This window comes from Alligator sinensis, unplaced genomic scaffold (assembly GCF_000455745.1).
Source record: "Alligator sinensis unplaced genomic scaffold, ASM45574v1 scaffold453_1, whole genome shotgun sequence".
NCBI lineage: Eukaryota > Metazoa > Chordata > Crocodylia > Alligatoridae > Alligator > Alligator sinensis.
Window position 1 is genome coordinate 18,762 of NW_005842485.1, and position 7,472 is coordinate 26,233.

Genomic DNA, 7,472 nt, shown 5'->3' on the forward strand with positions numbered 1-7,472 from the left:
CCCTCTCGGGGTTGGTTCCCCCGGGACCGTCGCCTACCTGGCCCTGGCCCACCTCCAGGCCAGTCAGGACCCCAGGCCCCCGGCTCTTGGGCGTCCCTTGCGGTGGGCCCCCAGCCCTCACCATGCCACTACTTCCCTGTCCTCTCAGGGTCAACCGCAGCACCACGCCTGTACTCCATGCACTCTCTCGGGGTCCGCCCTCTGGGCCCCTCCAACATAGGGTTACCCACCCGGTGGTGGTGGGAGCTAGGGGTTAAGGCGCCCCGACCCGCCTTTCACCGGGGTGATCACTGGCCTGGCATTTCCTGGGGGCTCCCGCGCCACTGAGAGCCCCACCAGACCACCCACTCCTGGCAGGGTGCAGTTCCAGGTCATGCCCAGGACCAGGAGCCTCCTTACCGTCCCCTTGCAGCTCCCCCTTACCTCCGGGTTGTTCACAGTAGCCCTTCGGCCAGGCAATGTTGCTGCCTCCCTCCAGCAGCCAAACTGCCTTATTTATATAGGCGGCCTAGGCCTCAAAATGGCTGCCCTCATCAGGCACCTGGAGGCTGACAGCTCCAGGCCCTTAAAGTGGCAGAGACACCCTGTGCTCTGCCACAGTGTGCAAAAAGCCTTATTAGACAAGCAAATAGTTCTCAGCCTCTCCTAATACATTGTCCCATGAGGCAGCCAGTGGCTGCAAGGAGGAAAGTGAGGGAGGGTTCCAGGAAGGATATTTCAAGAAGGCTGAGATAAATTGAGGGAGCGTTCCAGGAAGGATATTTCAAGAAGGCTGAGATCTCAAAGCCGCACAAGAACGCCATGTCAGAGCTCCTTGAAAGGTGACAAAGGGGTGGGGGCAGTCTTGTGGCCCAGGATCCATGTTCAGAAATAAATTGCCATAAAACAGGCTAGGAACGGGACATCTGATGCCTTCCATGAAGAGGCTGGATGGTGTCCTCAGGTTTCCCAAATGAGGGGTAGGGGTAAAATCCATGCTGTCCCCAAAACTACAGCCAAGGCTGAGGTCACCTTTGTTTGCTTCACAGGAAAGGCAAATCCCCCAGGTGAATAAATCCCAAGAATTCCCTCCAGCCCCTTCCTGGCATTGATGGTCCAGGAGGTCCTAGCGATGTTGGTTTAGCAAATGGCTCTTTGTTCGGGTCTGGGGAAACAATGCGATTAAGATTCAAGAGGAGGAAGAGACCTGAAAAATGATCTTAAGACCTTCCATTGCACAGTATTGAATGACGAGGTGCACGGTGAGCGAGGGGAAAGCAGTGGTCTCGGCATCCTGGCAAAGGCGTGGTGCAGAAAGTCTGTGTTACGCATAGACAGATCAGCTTAGACCTTAAGCTGGCAGGGGAAGGAAAACCCTCCTGCCGAGCTAAATGTTCCCCTTTGTCTGTCTCCCACAACTGACAGCTTCCTTTCCACAAGTGCAGTCAAAGTGGAAGCAGGCTTCTAGCATGCCAGTGACAAAGTTAAGCCATGTCTCTTGGGTTTCGTGCAACCCTCATAGCATCAAAGCACCTCAGCATTACCTGTGCGCCACCTGTCTGAGTTCCAGTCAGGCTATTAACCCTATCGTACAGTGGATGTCTCTAAGGGACTTTCCCAGGGTCACTCGAGCAGTGTGGCGGAGCAGAGGATTGACCTCTGGCCTCCCCAGTCCTTGGCTGGGCTACGCCAAGAGAAAGCAGGCTGCAAGTCTGAAATGAAAAGTCTTCCATCTCAGACGTGCAGGCTGCTTTCTCTTACAAGGGACTCCATCTGTCTGGCCAAAAGTGTGGTATGAGCTGGTGTGATCTCATCCCCCAAACCCTGTCCTCCTGCTCCTGATTTACTTGAGCCAAAGCCACCTCACCCCCACAACATAAGGGAGAGAAAAGACAATTTAACAAAACTGGCTGTAAGAAAGCAAGGGGTGATGTAGTGGGTCAGCCACAACGGGTCCCCGTCTGAGATGATTTGTGAGTCATTAGCTCAGTGTCTGCACGGTGCAAGGGCGACAGCATCAGCAGCAGAGCTAGGATGCAGGAGAGTCCTTTTCGACATCAGTCAGCCATAGAGAGGCAGAACAGAAACGGTGCCCAGCCAAAGAGAGAGACACCACCAAAGACACATCCCTATAGCTATGGGCACGGAAAACTGAGCCCCACCACCCACCCACTCCCCTCTGCAGTGCGGCTGTCCTCCTCTCCTGTTTAGCAAAGGATCTGTTGTCTCCCTACCCCTCTCCCCGCCAACACCAGGCAGATTCCTCCCTCACATATGCAAGCATAGCAGCTAAATATCACTCTTGAAATCAGAGCCAAACTTGTGCTGATGCAGCATTCGGCCCTATGTCCTTTGAGAGGTCAGTAGATTTATGTGCGTATAGTCGCAGCAGTTACTGTTCTGCCACATGAAAACATTCCCTGCTGCACAAACACCACCACCAGTCCTGTGGGGAGGTCTGTTCCTTTGCTTGCCTCTTCCTCAGAGGAAGCACCTTTGCTCTGGTGCCATCAGAGCATCCCGGGTCAGAGAGAGTGGACATTTCTGTTTCATGTGCGTGCCCAGTGGACATGGCATGCTGGGCTCCCAGTCCCTTCTTGGACTCTCCCAGTGAAGGCACCATGCAACAGTGCAGCATCATGTGCATAGTTTGAACTTTATTGACTGACCGTGGACTTGTCCTGGTCCATGAGCACATCCCCACCATTCATGGGTCTGCGTGCCTCTTGGTTCTAGCATCACTGAGCCATCAGGGCATTGCTTTTACTTCAGATTTCCTCTTTGCTGGAGTGATTCTAAAATATACTTCCTGGGGTTGTGTCTCTGAGGCTGGGGTTGTATCAGTCTTGTTGTTTGTACAGTTCCTAGTACCGCAGACCACCAGTTCTAAGCAGAACCTCAGGGCAGCGCTATAATTTAGGTATTAAATTATTAATAACAAGCAATCCAAGCCTATGAAGTGCGATAAGTGCTTGACAACAGAGCCTTAGCCCTGGTGGAGTGGCTTAAGGGTCTTAAGTAGCAAAGCAGGCTGAACTCTAATGTGGCGGACATCCTTTTCTTTTGTGGCTGTTATGAATCCTGCTTCACCTGATTCTGCAGTGGGAAAAACAGCAGCATGCTTGGCTACAACAGGAACAGTCCTTTTTCTCACCCATCAGTTTAATTAGTCCTGTTTCTTGTGTGCCATTTTTAGCTTTGCTTTCAGCCCACAAGCAGTGGGGTCCTGTGAACAAAGGCATTTTCATACCTGGATTAGCTCGTGACACCTGGGGAGAAAGCAACAGCCCAACGAGGCATTAAACCTATGCTGTGGCCAAGGAAACCGATATGCCGACGGTTGAAATCTCACTTCAGGAGCTCAGCAATAGGAGAAAAGGAAAAATACCCACCCAACCCCAGCAATCCTCTCCGTGCCTTTCTTGAAGCTCTTATCCTTGGGCACATATTACCTAGCTAGGCACCTGGGGGAACAAGAGATAAAGTAGATGATAGTAGCGGGAGCTCTGTTAGACTGGGAAAGGAGCAGGAGTTTTTACAAGATTGAACCAAACACTATCAAGTGAAGCGAAGGGCAAGAGGGGAAGAGACTGGGTGGGCAATGAGGTGCTGCTGACTCCAGGATTGTGCTTCATGTTTGTTCGTTTCCTCCGTTCATTTATTCTTTCCTTTCCCAGTCAGACTCGAGTGTCTAACGCCCTTTGGCTTCTTTGAAAGTGACATCCTCAATACTTGACCCTTGTTACATAGCATTTTTATGCCACCTGTCTATAAAAAGAGTCTGGTGTTTTTTGCAAAGGCTGAAGAGGTCTAGGTCCCTCAGTCTCTCCTTGTAGGGCCTTGCCTGCAGGCCTCTGACCATACAAGCGGCCCTCCTCTGAACCCTCTCAAGGTTATCCACATCCCTCTTGAAGTGCAGCGCCCAGAACTGGATGCAGTACTCCAACTGCGGCCTGACCAGTGCCGCATAAAGGGGAAGCATCACCTCCCTGGACCTGTTTGTCATGCATCTGCTAATGCATGATAGAGTGTGGTTAGCCTTGTTGATCACTTTGTCACATTGACGGCTCATGTTCATCTTGGAGTCAGCTACGACTCCAAGATCCCTTTCTGCTGATGTGCTGCTGAGAAGGTCATCCCCCAGCCTGTAAGTGTGTTGGTGGTCTTGCACTTGTCTTTGTTGAACTGCATTCTATTTTGTTCTGCCCATTTTTGCAACCTGTCCAGATCTTCCTGGATCTGTTCCCTGCCCTCTGGTGTGTTAACTTTGCCCCATAATTTGATATCATCTGCAAACTTAGAGTGCTCTCTACGCCCTCGTCCAAGTCACTGATGAAGACATTGAATAGCACCGGTCCAAGGACGAAGCCTTGCGGGACTCCACTGCCTACATCTTTCCAGGTTGATATCGACCCATCCACCACCACTTTCTGGGTGTGACCCCCTAAGCCAATTTGCCACCCACCTGACCGTGTAATCATCTACATCACAGCCTGTCCATTTATTTACAATAACAGAATGAGATACTATATCAAAGGCCTTCTTAAAATCTAAGTATGTGACTCCTGTGTTTAAGCATTTTGTGACCTGGTCATAAAAAGAAACAAGGTTAGTCGGGTAGGATCTACCTGCAATGAATCCGTGCTGATTTCCCTTCAGCATTATTTCCCCTACTGGGCTCCCCCAAATGTGATCCTTCATGATTTGTTCCAGAGTTTTCCCAAAGATAGAGGTGAGACTAACTGGCCTATAGTTTCCCAGTTCTTCCTTCCTCCCCTTCTTAAAAATAGGGAACACACTGGCCCTTTTCCAGTCCTCTGGGACCTGACCAGAGAACCATGAGTGCTCAAACACCCATGCCAGCGGCTCTGTTATGACATTGGCCAATTCGTTCAGCACCCTTGAATGAAGCTCATCCAGGCCTGCTGATTTGAACATATCCAGCCCCTCCAAGTGCCCCTTCACTAAGTCTCTGCGAACAGTTGGTGGGCTGGTGTCCCTCCTATGTCTATCTATGATCCAATTGGGAGATTTGTCTTGGTCTATGTCTAGGAATACAGATGCAAAGAACTCACTGAAGGGCTCAGCTTTGTCCTCCATCTCTGTCACCAATTGCCCTAGTTTGTCCTGCAGTGGTCCTATGCTACCCTGCACCTTCCTATTGCTCCCTGGATACCTGTAGAAGGACTTTTTTTTTGTCCTTAATTTTTGTCGCCAGCCTAAATTCTAATCCTGCTTTCGCTTTCCTGATTCCCTGCAAGTGCGAGCCAGCGATATACTCCTCCTTGGTAGCTACCCCGTTTCCACAGCCTGTATACCTCTTTCTTTGCCCTTAGGCTTTCCTGGACTTCCCTGCTCAGCCAAGAGGCCTTCTTGGCCTCTTTGCCCCCTTTTATGCACAATGGGATTGTCTCCTTCTGCGCCCAGAGGATCGCTCCCTTGAGGAACAACCACCTTTCCTGGACCCCCATTTCGCCAGTGCTCTTGAGCTTTAACACCTCTAACTAATCTCCTGAGCACACTGAATTAGGCTTTCTGAAGTCTAGCACTTCAGCCCTGCTGGTTAGTTTACCCACCCTTCGCCAGATAGTGAATTCAATCAATTGATGGTCACTATCCCCTAGGTTACCTTGTACCTGCAGATCCCCCACCAGATCATCCCCTATAGTCAGCACCAAGTCCAGCAAGGCATTTCCCCTAGTGGGATTGTATACCTCCTGCATTAGGTGGAGGTCCTGTATGCAGGTTAAGAACTTATGTGAGTGGTTATACCTGGCTTACTGCTCCTCCCAGCAGATGTCTGGGTAGTTTAGGTCACCCATGGCAACCATATCTCTTGACCCTACGGCCTCTTGTTGCTATCCAGAGAATTCCAGGTCTAGCTTATCCTCCTGGTGTGGCAGTCTATAGTAGACCTCCACTACCAAGTCCCCCCCCCACACATGACCCGCTTGTATCCTGACCCACAGTACCTCAGTTTGGCCCTCTTCTGATCCCATCTTAATTATAGAGGATGTATATTGTTCATTAACATAGAGAGCAACACCCCCGCCCTTTTTTCCCCACTCTATCCCATCTGTACAACCTGTAGCCCTCAATGCCTACTGCCCAACCGTGAGTAAGGTCCCAACAGGTTTCAGTTAGTCCAAGCAGGTCAAAGTTGTTGCTTGCAAGCAGGAGTGCAAGTTCCTCCTGATGCTCCTATGCAGGAGGGAAGAACCCTTTTGGCATCTCCCCCAGGTGACATGCCCAGACCTAAGTTGTGCTGAAAGTCAGGCCAGACACATGTAATAGGCTTTCGTGGACCTACAATCCAAGAGTGGGGATGTGCGCTGTCTCCTGCAGCATTATAATGGTGGAGTCCAGCACAGCATCCAGCCCCCAAGGACATCTCTCTCCTAGCCCAACTGAAATGGCTTTCCTTCCTAACTTCACACTTGCATCAGCGGCAGGAGAGCATGGCGCGGCCTGCTGCCAGCTGCAGTGTGTGCTGCCAAGAGCTCTAAAAGCATGTGAACACGCCGAGATTTAAGAGAAAATCCAGCGAGCTGGTTCAAAGAGCAAGCAGCCAGTCGGGCAGATAATACTGCCTCCTTCATCCCTTCCCCCTGCACGTGGCAAGGGGGGCTGCGTTAGAGACACTCAGGCCAAAGAAATCAAAGGAAGCAAACCGGCTGTCAGTAATTAGAAATATCCTGCGCTGCAGAGATCTCTGTCTGTGTCTCAGGGTGACAGGCTGCGGCTACAGCCTGAAGCTGACTCAGAGGCGGCAGGTCAATAACTGTCTCCCTGTTCCTTCCTGAGATGCTTGGTGGGAAATAAAAGGTAATTTGTTACGACAAGAGTGTCAGGCTTTTCTCCCAAAGCTTGAGCCTCAGGGGAGGTAGGAACACTGCCACAGGAAGAACAAAAGAGTTACTTTTCTTTTCTTTCAGCATTTCTCTTCCTTTCCAAGGACAAGAGAGGCAGAGAAGGCTGAGAAGGAAAGAGAGCAAGCCCTGACAGATGATTAAGAGAGGATGGGCAAATACATAAATCCCACCTCTTTCAATGTTAGCAAGGAGGGAAAAAAGATGCGTTTCCAAAACAGAAACTTTGGGCTAATTGACCCCTGAGCAGGGGGTGCACATCTGGTAGGGACTTCCTGTGCTATGGATTGTGGTCATTGGCTATGGCAGCCCTTACTAGGGCAAAAGTCCTAATTACCTCGGCAGAACCTCATGCTTCAGTCCCATGCAAAGGGCAAAACAAAGGGACAGCGTTCTCCTCCATGGGAGGAGCTGCAGCATCTTGTTTCTTTAGGGGGATGTACTGCTGGTGAGAGATTTCAGATACCCAAGTCTCTGTTCAGCTGCAAAACCAGCTCTGCCTGCATAGGCAGCAAGAGATCAGGCTTCCCTATATGTCCCCTTATGTGCTGGCAAAGGTAGAAGCTCTGAATGCAGTTCCCAGTGCCCTTCAACCATTCACTCCAGCAAACTCTGAGCTTCCTG

The 7,472-nt window shown here is 50.7% G+C and overlaps 1 protein-coding gene across 1 annotated transcript in view; it reads left to right on the forward strand.

The window, feature by feature from the left end:
• SLC4A5 (solute carrier family 4 member 5) overlaps positions 1–7,472 on the forward strand; it is a 60,749-nt gene that overhangs the window by 1,840 nt on the left and 51,437 nt on the right. The gene's annotated exons all lie outside the window — the stretch shown is intronic.